Source organism: Mustela putorius, unplaced genomic scaffold (genome assembly GCF_011764305.1).
Source record: "Mustela putorius furo isolate JIRA1106 unplaced genomic scaffold, ASM1176430v1.1 tig00000095_pilon_pilon_pilon, whole genome shotgun sequence".
NCBI classification, from domain to species: Eukaryota; Metazoa; Chordata; class Mammalia; order Carnivora; family Mustelidae; genus Mustela; species Mustela putorius.
In genome coordinates, this window is record NW_025421280.1 from 33,280,224 (window position 1) to 33,306,422 (window position 26,199).

The window sequence follows — 26,199 nt, forward strand, 5'->3', positions numbered from 1 at the left end:
TACGAATCTCACCTTAAGTTTTATTAAAAAAATTAACATGCTGATGGTTCCCAAATGTTTATCTCTTGCCTGGACCTTTCCCTTGAGCTCTAGAAACCTGCCTCTCAGATGCCATCACTGGATATTTAATAGGAGTTAAATTTTCAGTTCTGTCACATCCCTCTTTTGCTCAAAACCTCTAGTGGCTCAGGCGCCTGGGTGACTCAGTGGGTTAAGCAGCTGCCTTCAGCTGCTCAGGTCATGATCCCGGGGTCCTGGGATCGAGCCCCGCATCGGGCTCCCTGCTCAGCGGGGAGCTCGTCCTCCTTCCTGTCCTGTCCCTTTGCTGCGCTCCCCCTGCTTGTACTCTTTCTCTGTCAGATAAATACGTAAGATATTACACAAACAAAGAATAAAAGGGAAAGACCAAGAGAATGGGAAGACGAGCCACAGAGTGGAAGAAAATATTTGGAAAGACACCTCTGATAGAAGGTTATATCCAGGTTGGTGGCTCAGTCGGTAGAACATGCGACTCTTGATCTCAGGGTGTGAATTCAGACTCCTCGAGCTGCATATTTGGTGTAGGGATTACTTAAAACCTTGAAAAATAAAATAAAATAAAATAAAATAAAACCTTGAAAACAAGACTGTTATCCAAAATGTAAAGCCCTAAAACTCCCACAATAAGAAAATGAACAACCTCATTAAAAAATGGGGCAAACCCGAACAGACAACCAGAGATGGCAAATAAGCATGTGAAAAGATGTTCAACTGCCATTGAGGAATTGCCAGTCCAAGCGCCAAGGACATGCTACCCTACGCCTATTAGAACAGGGTAAATCCAACTTGGGAAACACAAAAAATGCCCACGAGGGTATGGAGCAGCAAGAACTCTCATTCTCAGCTGGTATGAATGGAAAATAGTACAGCTACTTTGGAAGATAGTTTGGCAGTTCCTTGCAAAAACACTCTTCTGGGGGCGCCTGGGTGGCTCAGTGGGTTAGGGCCTCAGCCTTCGGCTCAGGTCATGGTCCCAGGGTCCTGGGATGGAGTCCCATGTCCGGCCCTCTGCTCAGCAGGGATCCTGCTTCCCTTCCTTTCTCTCTCTCTGCCTGCCTCTCTGCATACTTGTGGTCTCTGTCTGTCAAATAAATAAATAAAATCTTTAAAAACAAAACAAAACAAAAAAACACTCTTCTGTATGACCCAGTATTCGTACACCTTGATAATTACTCTAAAGAGTTGAAGACAGGTCCACATGAACGCCTGTATGGGAATATTTATGCCACCTTTATTCATAGTTGTCAAAACTTGGAAGTAGCCAAGATGTCCTTCAGCAGCTGAGCAGATAACCTGCAGTCCGTGCAGACAATGGAATAATAGTGTTAAAAGGAGATAAGCTGGGGCTCCTGGGTGGCTCAGTCTGATAAGCATCTGCCTTCCGTGGAGGTCATGATCCCAGGGTCCCGAAATCGAGACCCTGCTTCTCCCTCTCCCGCTTCCCCTGCTAGTTCTCTCTTACTCTCTTTTTTGTAAAAAAAACCCCAAAGTCAGGCATCCCCAGGGGCTACCAGGCCTTTCCTCCCTCCCTGACTGGCTCGTTCCACTTCACCATGGACCTCCTGATTCTCTGTTCTGAAGAACACATCCTGGCACATCCCCCTCTAGAGCTTCGCCCATACGCTCCTGACACCTGCAGGGCCCCCTCTCCCTCTGACCCCGGGTGATGTTGCAGAGTACCCCTCCTTCATTCCAGGTTTATTTTTCTGCACGTTCCTAATACCCCATCCTGGAACAGGAGCTTTGTGTTTGTCTCCATCACCCGTATATCCCCCCGGGTTATAAGATGCTTCCTGAGGCCTCACGATTACACCCCCAGCTCAGATGCCCTGGGGAGAATGACCTTGGCCTAGAGTTAGTCCCATTGTTCAGCTCCACCCCTCAGCTCAGGTGTCCTTGGCCAAGTCACCTTCCTTGTCTGCCTCTCCTGCCTTCCCTAGTGGGAAGGAGGTGTGAGGTGTGTGGGGAGGGGCATGCTGCATATGCGAGGGGATGTGTAACATGTTTGCGGCATCACTCCCTACTCAGCAAAGATAAAACTCCCAGATGGCTTTAGCAAGCTCAGAGGCTGCAGGTTCAGGTCCACATCTTGGCCAGTCAGCAGGCTCCCTGCTGATCAGAGAGCCAGATCTCAATCCCAGGACGCTGAGATCATGACCTTAGCCAAAGGCAGAGGCTTAACCCACTGAGCCACCCAGGTGTCCCCAGTGTCTTTTAACAGGCAGCCGTGGCTTTAACTCAGCCAGTAACTAGCATGGCATCCACTAAACTCTGCCACATCCAGCGGATACTTAACTACCCACATTTGTCAGAATTTTATTGGTGTTTTATTTTAGCTATAACATGTTTTATTTGAGGTTGACTTTATTAAACTTCTTTGAATTCTTGTACTTTGGGCTTCCATCAAATGTAAGCAACTTTACATATGTGTACATATGAATATCATATGTATACATCACATAAAATTTGGGCTAGGTTTGAAATACTGAGACATTTCACCCCATAGGATATCTGGTTGGCAAATAAGCACTTGAAAAGATGTTTAGTTAGTATCTTAGCCATTAAGGAAACGTAAATTAAAACCACGCAGAGAAATCACTACCACCTATCAGAATGACTAAAATGAGAAATAATGACGAGACCAAATGCTGGTGAGCATGTGGAAGAACTGGAGTACATCAGAATACACATGGGCCTTATTGCAGGTGGAGATATAAAATGATGCAGCTTGTCTGGAGAACAATTTGGAAGTTTCAGAAGAAACTAAACAGACAAGTATCACACAACCCAGTAATTGCACTCCTGGCATTTATCCTGAAGAAATAAAAACATGTTCACACAGAAACTGTGCATTAATGCTCTTAGTAGCTTTATACCTAATAGACAAAAACTGGCAGCAGCCCAAGAGTCCTTCACACAGATGAATGATTAAACAGACCATGGTCCATCCATACTACAGAATACCACTCAGCAGAGCGCCTGAGTGGCTCAGCCGTTAAGCATCTGCCTTTAACTCAGGTCATGATTGCAGGGTCCTGGGATCGAGTCCCATATCAGGCATGCTGCTCAGTGGGAAGCCTACTTCTCCCTCTCCCACTGCCCCTACTGTGTTCCATCTCTCACTGTCTCTCTCTCTCTGTCAAATAAGTAAACAAAATCTTAAAAAAAAAAGAATTCCAATCAGCAATAAAAGGGAATGAACCCTTGATTCATGCAAACAACCAAATGAATGATTCTCCAGAGAATTATGCTGAATACAAAAAAAATAAAAAAAGACAATTTCAAAAGGTTACAAAATGTCTGATTCCACTTATACAACATTTTTGAAATGGTAACTTTTTTGCTAGATGGGGACAGAAGAGCAGTTGGTGGAAGGAGGGAGGGCTGATTCTAAAGGGATAGGTATAGTAGTGGCATTGGAACTGTTTGTAATCTTGACTGTGGTGGTGGATATGGAAACCCACCCACATGATAAAATTGTATGTAACTTAATACATACACACAAACAAACAGATACAAGTAAGCCTGAGAAAATCTGAATAAGATTAGTGAATTGTGTCTGTGTCAATATCCTGCCTGATAAATATCAATAAAGCTGGAAAAAAAAAAAACCACATAGCAGGAAATTTATCTCTATCTTTATCTATAATCTATATATTTACCTCCTGGTTGTGATACTACACATCATTTTGTAAAAGATTGCCACTGGGGACTCAAACAGATATTCGCACACTCATGTTCGGAGCAGCATTACTTAACAATAGAGAAGACATGGAAGCAATCCAAGAGTCCATCAACAGATGAATAGAGAATGTGATGAATCTACACAATGGATTATTATTCAGCCTCAAAGAGGAAGGAAATTCTGATGCCTGCTACAACGTGGATGAACCCTGAGGCCATTATGCCAAGTGACATAAACCAGACATAAAAGAACGAGTATTGTATGATTCCTCTTTTACAAGGTACCAGAGAACAAGCAAATTAATAGAGACAGAAAGTAGAATGGCGGTTACCAGGGGCAGGGGAAGCGAGTGGGGAAGTTAGTGTTTGATGGGGACAGAGTTTCAGTTTGGGAAGATGAAAAAGTTCTGGAGATGGGTAGTGGTAATGTTTGCACACATCAGTGTAGATGTACATAATGCTACTAAACTGTATACTTTAAAATGTTAAATTGCATGTCACATGTGTTTTACTACAAAAACAAACAAAGTGGAGGCGCCTGGCTGGCTCAGCCGGTAGAGCTTGCGACTCTTGATCTTGGGGTCATGAGTTCAAGTCCCACTTTGGGCATAGAGCTTACTTACTTAAAAAAACAAAAACAAAAAAGGTTACTGTTGGGGGAAACCGAGAAAGTGAGGAATTTGTGTTATTTCCTAGAACTGAATAAGAATCAACAATGATCTCAATAAAATTTTCCATTAGGAAGCTTCAAGAATATGTAATGGACCAGAGATACTCTCTTCAGTAGTGTTGGGGAAATGGGACAGCTACATACAAAAAGAATGAAATTGGACCACTTCCTCATACCATGCAGAAAAATAAACTCAAAATGGATTAAAGAGGGGCGCCTGGATGGCTCAGTGGGTTAAGCCTCTGCCTTCAGCTCAGGTCATGATCCCGGGGTCCTGGGATCGAGCCCTGCATTGTACTCTCTGCTCAGTGGGGAGCCTGCTTCCTCCTCTCTCTCTGCCTGCCTCTCTGCCTACTTGTAATCTCGGTCTGTCAAATAAATAAATAAAATCTTTAAAAAAAAATGGATTAAAGACCTAAGTGTGAGACCTGAAACCAGAAAACTCCTAAACACATAGACCATAATCTCTTGGATATCAGCCTTACCAACATTTTTCTAGATATGTCTTAAGTAAGAGAAAGCAAAAATATGCACAGTGAAGGAAACCATCAACAAAATGAAAAGGCGACCTACTGAATGGGAGAAGATATTTGCAAATGATATCCGATAAGGAGATAATATCCAAAATATATAAAGAACTTATATAATTCAACATCAGCAAAACAGATGATCCTAATAAAAATGGGCAGAAGACCAGAATAGACATTTTTCCAAAGAAGACATACAGATGGTCATCAGACACATGAGAAGATGCCCAACGGCACTCATCATCAGGGAAATGCAGATCAAAACCACGATGAGAGGGCGCCTGGGTGGCTCAGTGTGTTAAGCCTCTGCCTTCAGCTCAGGTCATGATCTCAGGGTCCTGGGATCAAACCCTGCATGGGGATATGTGCTCGGCAGGGAGCCTCCCCCTCTCTCTCTGCCTGCCTCTCTGCCTACTTGTGATCTCTGTCTGTCAAATAAATAAAATCTTAAAAAATAAATAGAATTTACCATGTACCCCAGTAATTCTACTACGGGGTATTTGCCCAAAGAAAATGAAACACAAACTATCTGGCCCCCTCCGGTTATTGCAGCTTTATTTACAGTAGCCAAGATATGGAAGCAACCAAGTGTTCATCAACAGATGAATGGATAAAGAAGGTGTGGCATGGCGATTATGTAGGCACATATGCATATATGAACATTAGCCATAAAAAATAATATCTGGCCATTTGCGACAACATGGATGGACTTGGGGGTATCATGCTAAGTGAATTAAGTCAGAGAAAGAGAAATACCATTTGATTTCATTCATATGTGGAATGTTGAAAACAAATGAACAAACAAACAAACAAAAAAACAGAAACCAGGGCACCTGGATGGCTCAGTTCCTTAAGTCTCTGCCTTCCGCTCAGGTCATGATCTCAGGGTCCTGGGATCAAGCCCTGCATCAGGCTCTCAGCTCAGCGAGGAGCCTGCTTCCCCCTCTATCTCTGCCTGCCTATCTGCCTACTTGTGACCTCTCTCTGTGTCAAATAAATAAATAAAATCTTTTAAAAAAAATAAATAAAATAAAGAAGTACAAACTTAGGCCTGGCTGGCTCAGTTGATAAGTGTGCAACTCCTGATCTTGAGGTCATGAGTTCAAACCCCACAAGGGGCAGAGAGTTCACTTTAAAAAAAAAAAAAAAAAAGAGGTACAAACTTCTAGTTACAAAATAAATAAGTCATGGAGATTAAAAAGTACAACATAGGGAACAGCCAATAATACTGTGATGACCTTGTGTGGTGACAGATGGTACGTACCGTTACCGTGGACCGTGGTGAGCATTGTGTAGGATCGTGGAATTGTAATGTACACGATTGTCGAATCACTACGTTGTACACCTAATATCCACTACCATAACACTGTCTGTCAACTTTACTTAAGTTAAAAAATTGACATCAATATGCAGATAATTAAACAATCCAGTGTTGTATGCTTTGACTATGACAGAAGCAGTTGGTTTCTAGTGCGGTCTAAGTCTTTTTCAAAGAATTTTTTTCAAAGGTTTTATTTATTGGGGCGCCTGAGTGGCTCAGTCATTAAGCATCGGCCTTTGGCTCAGGTCATGACCCCAGGATCCTGGGATTGAGCCCCCCCCATCGGGCTCCCTGCCAGGCGGGGAGTCTGCTTCTTCCTCTTCTACTCTCCCTGCCTGTGTTCCCTCTCTCACTGTCTCTCTCTCTGTGTCAAATAAATAAATAAAATCTTCTTTAAAAAGATTTTTAAAAATATTTTATTGGGGTGCCTGGGTGGCTCAGTTGTTAAGCATCTGTCTTCAGCTCAGGTCACGGTCCCAGGGTCCTGGGATCGAGCCCCACATCAGGCTCCCTGCTCAGCGAGAAGCCTGCTTCTCCCTCTCCTACTCCCCCTGCTTGTGTTCCCTCTCTTCCTGTCTCTGTCAAATAAATAAAATCTTTAATAAAAAAATTAAAAAAATATATTTTATTTATTTAGTTAACAGAGAGAGCACAAGCAGGGGGAGCAGCAGAGGGAGAGGGAGAAGCAGGCTCCCCACTGAGCAGGGAGCCGGATTGCGGGGGAGAGCTCGATCCCAAGAACGGGGGATCGTGACCTGAGCACAAGGCAGGCACTTAACTGACTGAGCCACCCAGGCGTCCCTAAAGAGTTTTTAAAATATAGATAAAGATCTTACAGCTCTCTGGGGTGAAAATTCTGATAAACATAATACCATGAGATTAAAAAAAGCAAAGCTGCTGATCACTGACTTGTATTTTCTCAGTGGTTCTAAGCTTCCATACAGAGAAGCAGGTAAAGTGCTTAGGACAATGTTTACCAGGAAAACTTGGGTTCAGAGGCCTTCCATATCCATTTGGGCCTATTTGGGCTCTCCTGTTCTTGGGAGTGAGCGTGTGTGTGTGTGTGTGTGTGTGTGTAACCATACTTCTTGTGGCCCTTCTGAGTTTCCCCCCTGAAGAATCAGCAGAAGCAGCCATGGGATCTGGTCAGGGCATCAGTCCTCACAGCGTCACTCTGCCTCAGAGTCTGTAGGAAACTTCCACAGCGCTCTACAGTCTAGAGAACTCACTACCTGGCTTTTGTACCCTGAGCTGTGTGGAAAGTCTGCTTATTTCACTCCACCCGGCCGGCAGTGGGTGCATGAATTTGGGCCAATGAACACACGAGTAGATGCATCTGCTTATTAGTGATCTCGAAAGACTTGCTAGGTCCCTTCTCTGTGATAATCGTACCTCAGTTGCTAGAAGAAAATTATAAAGGAAAGCGGGGCACCCAGTGGCTCAGTCGGTGAGGCGTCCGACTCTTGGTTTCGACTCAGGTGGTGATCACAGGGTTGTGAGATCGAGCCCCCGATGTCTGGCTCCCCGCCGGGCATGGGGCCGGCTTGGGTTTCTCTCCCTCTCGCCTTCTGCCCTTCTGGTCCTCGAAAAAATTAAAATTAATATTAAAAAAATAAAAAAAGGAAAGAGGTTCTCCCCTCTGGGAGTTACAGTCACAATGGGGAACAAGACAACTGAACAAAAACAGTTTAACTCGTCGCTTGATTCATTCATCTGTATTGTGGCACTCCTCTGCCCTGACAGAGGATACATTCTAGAGAAATCAGCAAAGCACTCGCCGGAGCAGGGCTTCCCACCTTGGCCAAGTAGGCACCCCGGCAAGGGGGCTGTTCCAATCCCAAGCCTGGAGAAGCTCCTGGAGGTTCTGAGACCCTCGCTGGTGGACATCTGGAATTTGTATTTTTATAAAAAGCACAATGTTAGTCTTACCATCTGGAAAATCTGTGAACAACGGAGGAAGCAGTGACTCCAGGGGGGCAAACCCACGGACTCCCCAACCTACCCTGCCTGCTTGCCAAATCTCGGAGAAAGTCAGGGTCCTTCCAGCAAGCAATTTCCAGCTATTGTGACCATGTGATTAAAATTACCTTTTTTTTTAAATTCCAGATTTAAGTGTGTGCTAGAATCCACATTTTTTTTTAAAAAAGATTTTATTTATTTATTTGACAGACAGAGATCACAAGCAGGCAGAGAGGGAGGCAGAGAGAAGGGGAAGCAGGCTCCCTGCCGAGCAGAGAGCACGATGGGGGGCTTGATGGGGGGCTTGATGCGGGAAACATCCCAGGACCCTTGAGACCATGACCTAAGCCGAAGGCAGAAATTTTAACCCACTGAGCCACCAGGGCGCCCCACAGAATCCACATTTTTAGAGTGGCTACCAGAATGCCTCGGAGGGTCTATCACCCTTCCTATCACCCTTCAGAGGATTGGGCCACACCCACAGAGCAGATCTGGGGCGGGGCTTCAGAACCCGAATGGCCCGCGAGCTCCCAGGTGAGGCTGTCCCTCTGGCCCCGGGACTGGGATCTGGGATGAAATCCTCTTGGCAACCTGAGCAGATTCCGCCTGTGATCGCCCCAGTGGCCTCTTCCCAGGCGAGGCAGGTTAAGGAACTTGTCATGGATCACAGATGGCCGGGGCGGGGGGTTGGGGGGGTGGGGGTACAGAACGGGGGAGAGAGGCGCAGGCCCCGACCAGCTCCGCTCTGGTCTCGTGACTGGGAGGAGCAACCATCTGGGAATGGAGAACTACCCCTTTTAGACTAAGTGTAGGTTTTACCTGTTTAATCAGTCCCGGATGCCTCAGAATGCGGCCCCAGCTTCCGACTGTGCCCCGTGCGGCCCCGCTCCCCTCCCCTACCTGCAGTTCTTTTCAATCCTTCCTCCACCTGCTTCAAAACAGCAGCTGTGCGCACCTGACCCTGGGGCCCCTTTCGTTTTTTTCTGGTCTTCAGGTGTCCACACACAACCCTTCAGCATGACTGCCCTCAGACTCGCCTCCCTCCCCACCCGGCCTCCCTCCTTGGCGCCCACAAGGACTCAGCTCAAACTTAACTTGATGCCCTGCCCAGACTGGTTAGACACCCTCTTCTGTTGGGACAAAGAGGAGCACTTGAGAAGGCTTCTTTAAAAGGTGTGGAAGAGGGGCGCCTCCTTGGCTTAGTCCTTAAGTACCTGCCATTGGCTCAGGTCATGATCTCAGGGTCCTGGGATCCTGGGACTGGGCCCTTCCTGGGGCTCCTTGCTCAGCAGGGAGCCTGCTTCTCCTCCCGCTGGCCCTGCTTGTGTTCTCTCTCTCGCTGTATCTCTCTGTCAAATAAACAAAATCTTTAAAAAAAAAAAAGGTGGGGGTCGCCTGGGTGGCTCAGTGGGTTAAGCCTCTGCCTTCTGCTCAGGTCATGATCTCAGGGTCCTGGGATCGAGCCCCGCATTGGGCTCTCTGCTCAGCGGGGAGCCTGCTTCCCCCCCCCACTCTCTGCCTGCCTCTCTGCCTACTTGTGCTATCTCTCTCTGTGTCAGATAAATAAATAAAATCTTGAAAAAAAATTGTTGAAGAAATGAGCTTAGTAAGCTGAAGGATATTGCATGCTAAAAGAAGCCGGTGTTAAGGAACCACTAGGAGTACGGGCAATAATGGCTCACACCTGTGTAACCCTTCCTGGGACCACCTGCCATTTTAGGCCACCGGTCTGTAAATTAAAATACGAATGGGAATGCAGAATGGTACGACCATTTCAGAAGATAGTTGGGCAATTCTTACAAAGCCAAACTTAACTCTTACCATATCACCCAGCAATCATGCTCCTTGGTATTTACAGAAATGAGTTAAAAACTATGTCCGCACATGGGGCGCCCGGGGGGGCTCAGTCAGTTGAGCGTCTGGCTCTTGATTTCGGCTCAGATCGTGATCTTCAGGTCCCAGGATTGAGCCCTGCTTTGGACTCTGGGTTTGATGTGGAATTTGCTTAAGATTCTCTCTCTTGGGGCACCTGGGTGGCTCAGTCATTAAGCATCTGCCTTCAGCTCAGGTCATGATCCCAGAGTGCTAGGTTCCGGTCCTGCATCGGGCTCCCTGCTCCGCAGGAAGCCTGCTTCTCCCTCTCCCACTCCCTGTGCTGTGTTCCCTCTCTCGCTGTGTCTCTCTCTGTCAAATAAATAAATAAAATCTTTCAAAAACAAAGATTCTCTCTCTCCTTCTGCACCTCCCCCACTTCCTAAATTAAGTAGTTTAATTAATTAATTTAATTAGATTATTAATTCATTTAATTAGTTAAATCTCCTTTTTTAAAGATTTATTTATTTATTTATTTATTTCACAGAGAGAGATCACAAGTAGGCAGAGAGCAAAGAGCCCGATGTGGGACTCGATCCCAAGACCCTGAGATCATGACCTGAGCCAAAGGCAGCAGCTTAACCCACTGAGCCACCCAGGCGCCCAGTTAAATCTTTTTTTTAATGTCCACACAAAAACTTGTCAAAACTTGAAAGCCCCCAGCTTTTGAAACAAGTGGATAAATAAGCACATCCTCCTGGTCCATCCAGAAATATTAGCACTAAAAAGAGATGAGCTATTCTACGAAAAGACATGGCAGAACCTTAAATGCACATCACTAAGTAAATGAAGCCAGCCTGTAAAGGCTACAGACTGTAGGATTCCAGCTCTATGGCATTCTGGAAGAGGCAAAACCGCAGACAGTAAAAAGATCAGTGGTTTCTAGGGGTTGATGGGGCTGGGGGAGGGCTGAATTGGTGGGGCCCAGGGGATTTTTAGGGCAGTGAAAATAATCTGTATGAACTCTAGTGATGGATACCTGTCATTCCACATTTATCTAAATTTCTGGAAAGTGTAGCACCAAGAGTGAACCCTAATGCAAACTGGGGACTTTGGGTGGTAATGATGTGTGAATGGAGGCTTATCAGTTGCAAGGAAATACCATTCTGGCAGGGGATGATGGTAATGGGGGGCAGGAGGTGTGTAGGAAATCTCTGTACCTTCTCAATTCTGCTGTGAACCTGAAACTGGTCTGAAAAATGAGGCGTATTTTATTTTTATTTTTTAAATTTTTTTTAAAGATTTTATTTATTTATTTGACAGAGAGATCACAAGTAGGCAGAGAGGCAGGCAGAGAGAGGAGGAAGCAGTCTCCCCACTGAGCAGAGAGCCCGATGCGGGACTCGATCCCAGGACCCTGAGATCATGACCTGAGCTGAAGGCAACGGCTTAACCCACTGAGCCACCCAGGCGCCCCTATTTTTAAAATTTTTTTAAAGATTTTATTTATTTATTTGATAGACAAAGATTACAAGTAGGCAGAGAGGCAGGCAGAGAGATTGGAGGAAGCAGGTTCCCCACTGAGCAGAGAGCCCGATGCGGGGCTCGATCCTAGGACCCTGAGACCATGACCTGAGCCAAAGGCAAAGGCTTCAACCTACTGAGCCACCCAGGCGCCCCTATTTTTATTTTTTTTAAAGATGTATTTGAAAGAGCACAAGCTGGGGGAGCCACAACAGAGGGAGAGAGATAAGCAGGTTTCCTGCTGAGCAGAGAGCTGGATGTGGAGCTTGATCCCGGGACCCAGGGATCCTGACCTGAGCTGAAGGCAGATTTTTTTTTTAAAGATTTTGTTTATTTATTTGACCATCAGAGATCACAAGTAGGCAGAGAGAGAGAAGAAGGGAAGCAGGCTCCCTGCTGAGCAGAGAGCCTGATACGGGGCTCGATCCCAGGACCCCGGGACCATGACCTGAGCCGAAGGCAGAGGCATTAATCCACTGAGCCACCCAGACGTCCCAGAAGGTAGATGTTTTAATGAACTGAACCACCTAGACATCCCTAAAGCTTGGTTTTTTTTTTTTTTTTTTTAAGATTTTATTTATTTATTTGACAGAGAGAGAGGTCACAAGTAGGCAGAGAGGCAGGCAGAGAGAGAGGGGGAGGCAGGCTCCCTGCCAAGCATATAGCCCCATGCGGGGTTTGATCCCAGGACCCTGAGATCATGACCTGAGCTGAAGGCAGAGGTTTAACCCACTGAGCCACGCAGGCGCCCGCTAGAACTTTTTTTTTTTTTTAAATGTACAACATCGAGAGTGACAACTAATGTAAACTGTGAACGCTGTTTAATAACAACATATCAAAATTAGTTCCATTGTAATAAATTTCAGTGGTAACTAAAATGTTCCACACTATGTCTTTTTTTTAAGATTATTTTTAAAGATTTTTATTTATTTATTTGACAGAGATCACAGGTAGGCAGAGAGAGAGGAAGGGAAGCAGGCTCCCCGCTGAGTAGAGCCCGATATGGGGCTCCATCCCAGGACCCTGGGATCATGACCTGAGCAGAAGGCAGAGGCTTTAACCCACTGAGCCACCCAGGCGCCCCTACTTATTTATTTTAGAGAGAGAGAAACAAATGTTCCCCATTAAGGCAAGGTTTAATAATAGGGAAAACTGGAAACTGTGGAGATCTTCTTTCTTTCTTTCTTTTTTTTTAAAGTAATCTCTGCACCCAGTGTGGGGCTTGAATTTACAAACCTAAGATCAAGAGTTCTGTGCTCTAGCAACTGAGCCAAGCAGGCGCCCCTAGAAACTGTGGAGATCTTCAGGGGAGAGGAGATACATGGGAACTCTTTGTACTATCTGTTCAACTTTCTGTCAAGCTAAAACTGCTCTAAATAAAGTCTGCTCACTTAAAAACCGATGTCCAGGGGTGCCTGGGTTATAGCTGGATTATACGTTATAGCTGGGTTATATGTTGTATGTTATAGCTGGAATGAGGCCCAGAGGGGGATAATAACCCACCCAAGGTCACACAGTCCTGCAGAACTGGCGTTGCCTGCAGGCTCGCCAATGCTGGTGCTCGTGCCCTTAACCTTAACCACTGCACTCTTCTGTCTGCTGCACACACAGCACTAGAGATGGGGTGGGAGACCGCCATCCAGAGGTGATACGTGAAGACATAGAGGGGAGGAGAACCCTAGGTTTGCATGTGCACTCCGTCGTCTGTGACAAACAGTGCTAGTGTTTTGTTTTTTTTTTAGAAAGTCTCGTCCCGGGGCGCCTGGGTGGCTCAGTGGGTTAAGCCGCTCGGGTCGTGATCCCAGGGTCCTGGGATCGAGTCCCATATCGGGCTCTCTGCTCAGCAGGGAGCCTGCTTCCCTCTCTCTCTCTGCCTGCCTCTCTACCTACTTGTGATTTCTGTCAAATAAATAAATAAAATCTTAAAAAAAAATAAATAAAAATAAAAAATTTAAAAAAAAAGAAAGTCTCGTCCCACTTCTATTAGTCAGGGTTCTCCAGAGGAATGGAACCGGTCAGATGTGCACGTGGATAGAAGGACATTTGCTGTGACCTGGATCGTGTCCCCCCAACCCCCAAATTCATACGGAAGCCCTGATCCCCAATGTGACTGCGTTTGAAGATAGGCCTGTAAAGGAGTAAATAAGGTCAAATGAGGTCATGGGGGGGGCCTGGATCTAATGGGGTTAGTGTCCTTGTAGGACCCGACACTGGAGAGCTCCATCTCTCCCTCAGTAAGTCTCTCCCTCTCTCTGCCTCTCTCTGCCTTGTGAGCACCCAGCAGAAGGGTGTCCATCCATAAGCCAGGACGAGAGTGCTCACTGGAAAGTGAACTTTCTGGCACCTTGAATTTGGACTTCCTAGTCACCAGAACTGTGGGAAAATAAATTTCTGTGGTCTAACCCTCCAGCTTCTGGAATTTTGTGATGGCAGTCCAGTTGACTTTAAGAAATTGGGTTCAGGGCCTTGTGTAGCCTGCCAAGTACAAAATTGGCAGGCTGGAGACACAGGAAGGGTTGAGCCTACAGGGTAGGCTCCAAGGTCATGTGCTGGCAGAATCCCCTTCTGCTCAGCCTTTGGTTCTATCCAGGCCTTCAGCTTATTGGACAAGGCTCACTTCCATTATGAAGAGCAATCTGCTTTACACAAAGGCTACTGATTTCTGTGAATATCATCCAAAAACACCCTCACAGAAACATCCAGAATAAGGTTCGACCTGGCGTATCTGGACACTGTGGCCAGGCCCAGTTCACACCTAAAATGAACCGTCATATCCCCAAAATAGACTAGAAATGCATGGACACCAGATCACTGTTCCTTGAACACCTTTGGCATGGACATACTGAGAAATTTGGTTTTTGTCCCAGGGCCTGGCTACGGGGGTCTGTTGTCTCTTCTTTGCCAGGATAAAGCTGGCCACAGGGAGTGTAAACTCCAAACATCTAACATTCTCCCCTTTCTGTTCGGGTGACATAAGCAGGCCATGTGCGTTCGAGTTTGGCCCATGGTGGGTCCATTCTACCCAGGGTGTTAGAAGGTGATCTCAGGCAGAGGGTCCCCACCTCAGCACCGTGAACTTGGGGATCAAATAATCCTCTGCTTGGGGGGCCAGCTTGTGACTGTGGGGTATTGAGCTGCAATGGGGGCCTTTGTCCATCACTTGCCTCGTCCAGCACAAGGACTGGGGCCTGGACTCATCCCTCAGTGACACGCTGGTTCTCAGGCCTGCGACTATAGAAGCATCCTTGTGGCAGACAGTCCGGTGTTCTTGGTGTCCATACTTTCTCTTCTTTTAGTATTTCACCATGACTGAGCGCGAGCTGACCGACCATCCCACTGTCTAGTGGCTGCTTAGATGATGGTTGGTTTGGTGTGTACTGGTGAGGGAGAGATGGGGTTGGCTGGGCGTCTCTCTCCCCTGTGTCCGCTCCCCGACATGTTCACTCTCTAGAACTACCTGGCTCCTCACCACCAGGCCCCGTTTCTTTTCCTTTTTAATTAATTCTCTTTTTGAATGAGAGATTGTGTGCACACGTGGAGAGGGAGAGGCAGAGGGAGAGGGAGAGAGAGCATCTTGAGCAGTTTCCATGCCCAGCACAGAGCCTGACGTGGGAACACAAGCAGGGAGAGTGGGAGCGGGAAAAGCAGGCTTCCTGCCAAGCAAGGAGCCCGATATGGGACTCGATCCCAGGACCCTGGGACCATGCCCTGAGCTAAAGGCAGACACTTAACAACTGAGCTCCCCAGGTGCCCCTGAAAGAGCAAATCTTAAAAGTTTTATCAGAAGGAAAAAAAATTTTGTTACCATTTACCATGATAGACGTTAGCTCAACACTGTGATGACCATTTCACGATGTACACAAATACTGAATATTACATTGTACGAGTAAAACTAATAAAGCAGCCGTATGTCAGTTATGCCTCAATTTTATTTTATTTATTTAATTCTGTTAAGATTTTTTAAAAATTAGGGCGCCCGGGTGGCTCAGTGGGTTAAGCCTCTGCCTTCGGCTCCGGTCATGATCTCAGGGTCCTGGGATTGAGCCCCGCATCGGGCTCTCTGCTCAGTGGGGAGCCTGCTTCCTCCTCTCTCTCTCTCTCTCTGCCTGCCTCTCTGCCTGCTTGTGATCTCTCTCTGTCAAATAAATAAAATAGGTAAAATCTTTAAAAAAAAAAAAAAGTAGGGCGCCTGGGTGGCTCAGTGGGTTAAGCCGCTGCCTTCGGCTCAGGTCATGATCTCAGGGTCCTGGGATCGAGTCCCGCATCGGGCTTTCTGCTCAGCAGGGAGCCTGCTTCCCTCTCTCTCTCTCTGCCTGCTTCTCCATCTACTTGTGATTTCTCTCTGTCAAATAAATAAATAAAATCTTTAAAAAAAAAAAAAAGTAGTTTAAAAAAAAGATTTAAAAAAATTAACAAATAGTATATTATTTGCCCCCGGGATAAGATTTCTTTTTCTTTTTTTTTTTTAATTTAGTTGTTATGTTTATTATTTTTTTAGTAATCTCTACACCCAACATGGGGCTCGAACTCATGACCCTGAGATCAAGGGTCTCATGCTCTTCCCACTGAGCCAGCCAGGCGCCCCAGTTATACCGCAATTAAAAAAAAAAAAAGAAATAAAAGGAAAATCCCCCTACAGGAGAAGAAAACAAGCGAGGATGAGAAGGGACGGCCACGGACTCGCTAAGGGAAGTCCCTCCAGCCTCCCGCCGGGGGGCCAGGGCCAGGGATGACCTTTCAGAGCATCTGCTCTTTCTCCCTGCCCTGTCCTCCCTCCTCAGCCCCAGATGCCAGGCTCTGAAGGCCCCACCACTTGTGGATGTCTGTGCACTGATGTGGGGACAGAGACCCACTCATGGCCAGCCAAGGGCGGGACTGTCCCTCCGTGTTGGGTGAACAGAACCCACAGCCTCCAAGACCCATTAAGTTATGATACTTCAGTGACTCGTATTTTTCTTTTAAGATTTTTTATTTATTTGACAGACACAGCGAGAGAGGGAACACAAGCAGGGGGAGTGGGAGAGTGAGAAGCAGACCTCCTGCTGAGCAGGGGAAACCCCCCCCACGCCCGATCCAGGGCTTGATCTCAGGACCCTGGGATCGTGACCTCCACTGAAGGCAGACATTTAATGACTGAGTCGCCCAGGCGCCCCAGTGACTCGTATTTAATCTTGACCTCCTACTATAAAGTATTCTGTATTTATGTGACTTCAAAGACTTTCGTGTGAAAAAAAGAACACCCTCCCTCCAGTTTAATACCCAGTTCCAACCCCAAAAGGGTGGGGCAGATTTTCGTGTTTATTTGTCTGGGTCTGTAGGCCTGCATGTCCAAAATCCTGTTTAAGGATTTAGAACGCTTTCAGTCGTTTCTGAAATGAAAGTAACTCCCACAGGAGAGCGCTTGGCCAGCTCCATTGGAAGAACATGTGACTCTCGATCTCAGGGTCGTGAGTTCAAGCCCCACACTAGGTGTAGAAATGACTTAAATAAACAAAATATTTAAAAAAGGTAATAATTGGGGCGCCTGGGTGGCTCAGTGGGTTAAGCCGCTGCCTTCGGCTCAGGTCATGATCTCAGGGTCCTGGGATCGAGTCCTGCATCGGGCTCGCTGCTCAGCAGGGAGCCTGCTTCCCTTCCTCTCTCTCTGCCTGCCTCTCTGCCTACTTGTGATCTCTCTCTGTCAAATAAATAAATAAAATCTTAAAAATAAAATAAAATAAAATAAAAAAGGTAATAATTCCCCTAAACAAAGAAACTCCCACAACTCTCCAGCACCAGGGTTCTGACAACCCAAAAATGTCTCCAAACATCACCAGGTGCTTCTTGGGGGGTCAAAATGGTCCCCCAATGGAGAAGCACTGATTGAAGGTGGCTTCTAACCATCCTTTTCGCCTCACCTGTGGCTGGAGGCCCATAGTGGGAATGACCAGTTACCCCGGCCCTGGGGCTTGTACGGGCGCACACGTGTGGCCGGAGGACCCTGTGTGGGCGGGGGTGGGGCAGAACCAGGCGCCTGTCCCTCCTGCCGCTTTCCATCCACCTCCTCTTTGCCTCTCCCGCACGTTCTCCTCCCTGTCTCTCTCTGACCCCGTCCCAGTGCAGATTGGGCCTGGGAGTGGCATCTGTGAGACTGTGGCAGAACAGGTTGTCCCACCCCGAACCGGAGAAAGGAGAACCTGTCTCTGCCTAAGCCGGTGTTCCCAGAATGCCCCCGGCACGTGCTCGGGCTCGCAGGCTGACCTTGGGATAGGATCAGAAGTGGAGCCTCCGCGCCGGATTCTCCCAGGAGCAGAGTTTCACTGTCTGGGCCTTATCTGGCTGTTACTTCTCCCTGCGGCTGCTCGCCGGTTCGTCTAATGACTTTATTAACCCAAGACACAGTTCTGTGAAGGCGGAAGCTGCCTCTTAGCCTTTGAAAGTGACGGCCAGCTCGCACCTCATCACGATGGCTGCTCTCCAGAAAACAGGAGATAGCAGGTGCTGGCGACAAAGTGGGGAAATCGGAGCCTTTGTGCACGGTTTGAGGGGAGACCGCAGGACGGTTCCTCCGACAATTAGAAATCGAATTCACCATATGTCCCAGCAATTCCACTTTTGGGTATAGAACCCCCCAAAAATGGAAAGCAGGGTCTTAGAGCCGTTCGTCCATCCATGTTCCAAGCACCACTATGAGCCAAGTCATGGAAACAGCCCGCATGCCCATCACCAGGCGATAACAAAACACAGGCACTGCCATTCTAGCTTAAAAAGGAAGGACATTCTCACACCTGCTACAATGTAGATGAACCCTGGGGACATTAATGCAAGGAGCCAGACACAAAAGGATAAATACTGTCTGCGTCTTCTTACGCAAGGTCCCGGGAAGAGTCAAACGGATAGAGACAGACAGTAGGAGACGTGCTCCTACGGTGGGAGACAGGAGCCGCAGGACGGGAATGAGGGTTTAGGGTTTCATGGGCGCGATGTCAGTTTTGCAAGACATAAAGAGCTCTGGGGACGCCTGGGTGGCTGGCCGGGTCCGTTGAGTGTCTGCCTTCAGCTCAGGTCGCGATCCCGGTGACCTGCGATGATCAAGCCCCACATCGGCTCCCTGCTTGGCAGGAAGCCTGCTCCTCCCTCTCCCTCTGCCACTCCCCCTGCTTGTGCTCTCCCCTCTCCCTCAAATAAAGAAATAAAATCTTTAAAGAAGATACACAGCATTCCGGCGACAGGAGGCCGTGATTGTTGCACAACAATCACGTGAGTGTATGTGCATTAACTGCATTGAACTGGACATGGAAAAATGGTTACGATGGTCAGTTTTATGGTGTGCATATTTTACCCCAATTTTTTAAAAAGTCCTCACAAGCAGTAATAAACCCAGGCCGTCCAGCTAACTTCCGCCAAGCCAGCCCAGGTCCTCACAACCAAGCTCAGCTGCTGGCTGGGCGACAGGAAGAGTCTCCAGATGGGACCCCCAGTCCGGGCTTCTGCTGGGAAAACTTGCTGTATGGAGGGAGGGAGCGCGCAGGTCCCCAGCACAGTGCATGACGCTCTCTCGCCAACCCTTTGGAGATCGGTGGCGCGTGCACAGGGCAGAATGGAATTAGGAAAGCACCAGCCCTTAGTCCGCACGCACACACAGTGATTCCTGCGGAGAGGCCTCGCCTGGCAGGATCGAAAGGAAGAAAAGCTGCTCCTTCAGCAGCTCCAAGGCTGGTTTCCTTGTAACAATACCCTGCGGTCCCTTTGCTGTGGTATCAAACGTGTCAAAGTTGCTGGCCGCGCGCTTCACCCGACACCTCTAGATGCCTGCATTTTGATTTTTTTCCTTCATAATCCAAATTCCCCCAAAAATAAAGTAGACGAGGCTCTGGATTATGTTTCTAATGCAAGGTGAGGACCACATTTCTTACTTCTGAAATCAGCCTCCAGAATCTTGCGCTAGAAGGACTAGACCCGCGGCTGCATTGACCTGGGCTGAAATCCTCACTGTGCCACACCAGGCCCCTGCCCTCGTCTCAGCAAGTCCCCACGCACTAGCTCACTCCAGCCACACCAGCCTTCTCGCCATTGCGCCAGCCTGCCACAGGGCCTTTGCTCCTGCTGTCTTTCTGCCGGGAGCTTTCTTGCCCCCATCCATCAGCTCCCTCACACGGTTGTTCTGATCTCAGCTTCTCTGGTGACTGCATTTTGTAGTGCAACCCCTCCCTCAGGACCCAGCTCTCCCAACTCCCCTTTCGCTTTCCTGTTTTCCCTGTGCCCCTCATGTACCTCTCCCACTAGCATTAGAGCGCCGTGGGAATGCGGGGGCTTTCTTTCTGTCCATCAGCGTATCCCACGTGTCAGTAATAGTGGATAGTACATGCTCGATAAACACTAGTTGGATAAATGAATTTATCTGGGCCACCAATATGACACTTTGGTTTACAGTTTGAAAGGTGAAAAGGATTACCAGACTGTGAATGATTTTTAATTATTTCTAAGTTTGTATACTGTATTTAAAAAAATAGTAACAGGGCGCCTGAGTGGCTCAGTGGGTTAAGCCTCTGCCTTCAGTTCAGGTCATGATCCCAGGGTCCTGGGATCGAACCCCACCTCAGGCTCTCTGCTCAGCGGGGAGCCTGCTTCCCCGACCCCCTCCTCTCTGCCTACTTGTGATCTCTGTCAAATAAATAAATTTTTAAAAATCTTAAAAAAAAATTAGTAACGATTTTGTGCGGCAGCAGCAGCAGCAGCTCCATCCCTCCAGGGGCTCGGGCCAAACATCTCAAGAGCACCCTGACCTCTGCTCACGCCCACATCCAGTGCCTCTGGAAATTTCTAATGGTTCTGTTCTGTGGTATTGTGAATGTCTGTTTAGTTTTTGTCCCATTCCTGGCACAGAGCTCCCAAAACCCTCGGAATGCCGTAAGCGATAAGAGTGATATAGGTGTTGGGGTACCCGGCTGGCCCAGTCGGAGGAGCACACTTGACTCTTGATCTTAGGGTTGTGAGTTTGAGCCCCACAGTGGGTGGAGAGAGGACTTAAAAGTAAAGTCTTAAAAAAAAAAAAAAAAAGGAAAAGAGTGATAGATGTGTCTTGATATCCATAACAAGCATCTTTCAACCACCCCCGAGTTTGTATTAACAAGGGAACTTTTGGAAAGCACCCGAAGGATGGAGCTGGCTGTCCTGCAAACCAGGTGAGTGTTGGGAGGACTGGCACTGGCACTTCCGGTCCCTCCCCTCCCTGCCCCCACACCCCTAACACCCCCCTCCCCCGCCTCCAGGGAGGGGAGAGGGGCTTGAGGATCACATCAAGGACCAGTGGCCAGTGATTTAATCAAACACGCCTATGTCATGAAGCCTCCATAGAAACCCAAAAGATTGGGTTCAGAGAGCTTCCAGGTGGGTGAACCAGACGCATCGGAACACGGAGCCCCAGACCCTGCAGGACAGAAGCCCCGTGTTGGGGATCTTACACCTGGTACTTCTTCATCTGGCTGTTGATTTGTATCCTTTGATCTGCTGTGGTAATCTGCCAATCTAGTAATGAAACGATTCTCTGAGTTCTGTGATCTGCTCCTACGAACTTGTTGGAACCAGAGGAGGGGGTGGTGGGAACCTGTGGTTTACAGCTGGTCCATCAGACGCACGGGTGACCTGCACTTTTGACCGGCAGCAAAGGGACAGGAGACAAGTCTCTTGGGTCTGAGCCCTGAACCTGCAGGATCTAATGCCATCTGCAGGGGAGTGTGGGGCACCTTGTTCTCAGAAAGCTGTCGTTGTACATTTTGACCTGCCCTCAGGCCCTTGACCACACCAAGGCTTAATTTTGTGTCACCTCCCTCAGAGTCATCCCAGGGCTGAGGCCACTTTCTGGGTGGCCTATGTCAAAGCAGTAAAGACGGGGCGCCTGGGTGGCTCAGTGGGTTAGGCCTCTGCCTTTGGCTCAGGTCATGATCTCAGGGTCCTGGGATCGAGCCCCGCGTCGGGCTCTCTGCTTGGTGGGGAGCCTGCTTCCTCTTCTCTCTCTGCCTACTTGTGATCTCTGTCTGTCAAATAAATAAATAAAATCTTAAAAAAAAAAAAAAAAAGCAGTAAAGACATCAGCTCCCCACAGTCATCTGGGGCCAGGGTTAGCAGAAGGGGCAAGTAACACACAGACCAAAGAGCCTAACGAAAGGACAGGAGGATGGATTCAAGATGGGAATTAGAGAAAAAAAATGCAAACACAAAAGAAAGCACCACGGAGGGCTTCAGGAACAACTAGATATGAGACCTAGAGGAAAAAAAAATCCAAAGCATCTCTCAGCAAATGTCTCTCCAACTTTAACCATGGCCAGACGCTGGAGAGGTAACATCCAGAAGTTTTGACTGTCCCCAAGGATGCATTCTTTTCCGAGCACATCAATGGGCTCAGACATGGCATAAGTTATTGCTGACCAGGAAAGCGCACCCAAGGTTCAGAGTTTTTACTGGGGTTTCATGAGGTAAGAGTGACTGATGGAACCATTGGCCGTACGGATCCATCTTCGGCACCTCCCACGGCTGACCTCGCATGGCTCAGCTCCTGCCAGCCAGTCACATGGTTGGCTTTTTTGGTGTGGTCGGCCCCCACCCTGAGTCATCTCCTCGCATAAACAATCCAGGGGCCCACCCTGAGTCATCGAGTCCACATCAAGTACCCAGTGCAGTCTGAGGTTCCCACCATGAGAAGCCAACCCGGCTCCTGCCAGGAAATCCCAAGGCTTTAAAGGTTACCTCCGAGGAGCCAAGACGGAGACCAGACCTCTCTTTGGGGAGTTCTTCACTATACGGTGTTACACCTCAATTTAAAACTTATCAAAATAATAGTTCCACATCTAGGCCAATTGTAATAAAGCCTAGACATCAAAGAGAGAGAGAGAGAGAGGGAAATGACTTTAAGATCAATCAGAATAAAGCAGCAGCAATCATCCTGACTGCCGACATTGCAAAAGCAGCAGTGAAAAGTCAGAAGACAGGGAATCCCATCTTCGATGTACTGATTTTTATAAAAAACCAGGGTGCCTGGGTGGCTTAGTCATTAAGCGTCCGCCTTCGGCTCAGGTCATGATCTTGGGGTCCTGGGATCGAGCCCCACATCGGGCTCCCTGCTCAGCGGGGGGTCCTCTTCCCCCCCCCTCCCTCTGCCACTGCCCCTGCTTGTGCTCTTTCTCAAATAAATAAATAAAATCTTTTAAAAAATTAACATAATAAATAAAAAAACTAAAGTCAACGTTGCACTGAAAACAGTTTTCAAAACACAGGGAAAGGAAGGTATTTCCGGCAAATAAAAACTGAAGGTTGACCATGGGCCAACCCGCCCCCAAAGTTCTACAGGATCTTCTTCAAGCGGAACAGCAGAGAACTGAGCCCACATGGAAGGGCTGAGAACCAAGAAGGAATGTTGAGTGGAAAAAGTATAAATGTGGGTAAATCCAAATGAGTGTCAAATTTGAAATACTCATAATAATGCAATGTGAGGGTGCCTGGGTGACTCAGTGGGTTAAAGCCTCTTCCTTCAGCTCAGGTCATGATCCCAGGGTCCTGGGATCGAGTCCTGCATCGGGCTCTCTGCTCAGCAGGGAGCCTGCTTCTCTGTCTCTCTCTGCCTACTTGCGATCTCTGTCTGTCAAATAAATAAATAAAATCTTAAAATAACGCAATGTGAGGTGGAAAATGAACAATTTAGAACTCATTTTCTGGTTTTTTTTTTTGAAGATTTTATTTATTTATTTGACAGACAAAGATCACAAGTAGGCAGAGAGGCAGGCAGAGAAGAGGAAGCAGGCTCCCTGCTGAACAGAAAACCCGATATGGGGCTTGATCCCGCATGATCCCTGGGATCATGACCTGAGTCCTAGGCAAAGGCTTTAACCCACTGAGCCACCCAGGTGCCCTGAGAACTCATTTTCTTAAAAAAGTCTGGTGGCCTTGTTCAGCAGATGTTTCTGGAGCACAGAAGACAACCCAGATCCTGATGTTTATGGGTGGGGTGAGGTATGTGATAGGAGAAACACGAATGCCTCGACCACTGTCTGGTTTCCGGGCGACAAGCCCTCAGAGGGCAGAGCAGGGACTAGAGGCTAGACCATGCGGGCGGTGGGGGAACCACCGCGGGAGCTCCAGTTCAGGCGACGCCTGGGGCCAGTGGGGCTGTGTACAGAGAAGCAGCCTCTCGGCACCGCTGGTTTCTGTGAAAATGAAGACTGTGAGCTTACGAGACGGTGGGTGTGAGACGTGGTTTGGCAGCCAGCCGCGTGACCTTCCCCAGCCGCTGAACTTGGCTGTCCCCGGGCGGCGGACGGGCTCTCTTGGCATTCTGAGCCCAGTGCAGGTGTGCGCCCTCCCACACCCCGCTGACAGTGTGTGCAGAGAACGGTGCCTTTTCTTTTTCTTTTTTTCTTTTTTTAAAGAAGGCAGTCACGTTTCTGCACAGAAGGTGGCTAAGAACCAGCCTGAGCGTCCCTCTCATCTCGGGACGCAACACGTGGCGGGCTGGTCCATAATTCTGGATACTCCTCTCTTGCCTCAGAATAACTCGTCAGCTAAAAATATTTTCTTGGTGGGCGCCTGGGGGGCTCAGTGGGTTAAGCCTCTGCCTTTGGCCCAGGTCATGATCTCAGGGTCCTGGGATCGAGCCCCGCATCGGGCTCTCAGCTCAGCAGGGAGCCTGCTTTCCCCCACCCCCGTCTGCCTGCCTCTCTGCCTACTTGTGATCTCTCTCTCTCTGTCAAATAAATAAATAAATAAAATCTTAAAAAATAAAGAATTTAAAAAAATTTTTTTCTTGGGGTGCCTGGCTGGTTCAGTCGCTGGGTGTCTGCCTTCAGCTCAGGTCATGATCCCAGAGTCCTGGGATCGAGCCCCGCATCGGGCTCTTTGCTTGGCGGAGAAGCCTTTGCTTCTCCGTCTCCCACGCCCCCTGCTTGTGTTGCCTCTCTCCCTGTGTCTCTCTCTGTTGAATAAAATGTTTAAAAAAAATATTTTCTCAACGAGGCTAATCATTAGGGAAATGCAGATCAAACCCGCGACGAGATACCACCTCACGTGCATCAGGGTGGCTATTATATAAAAACAAAACAAGGAAAATCGCAAGTGTTTCGAGCACATGGAGGAGAGGAGGCCAGTGCAGCCACCGTCGGAGACAGCTGTCGCATGTCCAGACTGCCTTCCTTTTTGAGACGGAATCCTATTCAGTCACGTGCTTAAATCGCTTTTATCAACAGGCACTTAGGTTGGCAGTTGTGAATCCTGGTGCCGTGAACATGGGCACACACACATCTAGTCAAGACCCTGCTTCTAGTTCTTTCGGGTGTCCACACCCGGAGCTGCTGGGGACACCTGAGGGGCGCAGTCGGACATCCGGCTTGGTCTCGGCTCGGGTTGTGATCCTAGGGTCCCTGAGATCTGCCCTGGACTAGGGCCCGCGCTCGGTGGGGATTCTGCGAGAGATATTTTCTCTCTCTCAAATAAATAAATAAATCTTAAAAAAAGAAAAGTGGAATTGCTGGGTTACGTGGTAATTCTGGGTTTCTTCTCTCGAAGTCCCTCCATACGAAGTCCCTCCCAGCAGCGATGCGCCAGGCTTCCGCCCAACGCACGTCCTCACCAACCCTTACCATGTTCTTTGCTGCTGTCGTAGTTTTTAGACTGGCCGTCCTGATGGGCGTACCTCATGGTGTCAGCCTGATCATTTTGAAAGCACTTTAACTCTGTAGCAACTTAAAAAAAAAAAAATTCTTTTTATTTGAGGGAGAGAGAGAGAGAATCTCAAGCAGACTCTGTGCGGATCGCAGAGCCCTACTCGGGGCTCAAACTCACAACCCTGAGATTGTGACCCCAGTCGAAATCAAGAGTCAGAAGCTCAACTGACTGAGCCATCCAGACGCCCCAGACTGCAGGGTGAGGCTCATGGGATTATTTCCCAAGCCTACACCCAACAGCTAACTGTTTTCAGGAGGAGTAGGGAGACTTTCCAGCACCAGTATATCAGCAAAGCCACAGCTCAGCAAACCAACTGAGATAAAACCGAGCTGCCGATGTGACATGCGCCGCCACAAAGACTCCAGGAGCCCTTGCAGGAGACAATGAGAACTTTCCACAGATAGCTGTCCCAAGAGTAATGTTCGAACCAACCTGGAAACACACTGCTCACACTATAACTGGTCAGGGCTTAGCCGGACTCAAAATGATGGAAAACTCTAGAAGTTCTAGCATGAATAACAACCAGAGAAACTAGGTTCTCAGAGCACCCCTCCCTGTTTGTTTGTTTGTTTGTTTGTTTTTAAGATTGTATTTATTTGAGAGAGAGAGAGCATGAGAAGGGGAAGGTCAGAGGGAGAAGCAGACCCCCTGCTGTGCAGGGACCCAGATGAGGGACTTGATCCAGGGACTCTAGGATCATGACCTGAGCTGAAGGCAGTCGCTCAACCAACTGAGCCACCCAGGGGCCCCTCCTCCCTGTTTTTAATTCAAAAGATTATGAGAATTTCAAATGTTTTCTCACCTAATTATTTGCTGGGAAGGATCAGAGGCAACTACAGCATTTGAGGACACAGTTTCCCCAAGACTGCCCTCATTTCTGATCTCAGTTACAAGTTCAGGTTCCCTCAAGACCACCTGCAGGTTTGATAACTCACTGGAAGCTCTTAAGCCCACAGTTACAGTTTATTACA

General features: G+C 47.9%; 1 long non-coding RNA gene and 1 other non-coding gene across 3 annotated transcripts; both read right to left on the reverse strand.

Annotated features, from left to right (window-relative positions):
- Positions 1-9,316, reverse strand: LOC123393090. Of its 2 annotated transcripts, none has more exons than XR_006607820.1 (4): positions 9,020-9,316; positions 8,038-8,128; positions 7,634-7,817; positions 1-578 (listed from the first exon to the last, which is right to left on the reverse strand). It is a non-coding gene; the product is annotated as an uncharacterized LOC123393090 (long non-coding RNA). The 2 variants fall into 2 exon arrangements; XR_006607821.1 differs by having other exon boundaries at positions 7,634-7,823.
- Positions 9,317-16,043: 6,727 nt separating this feature from the next.
- Positions 16,044-16,116, reverse strand: TRNAK-CUU. The gene has a single exon. It is a non-coding gene; the product is annotated as a tRNA-Lys (tRNA).
- Positions 16,117-26,199: the final 10,083 nt, after the last annotated feature.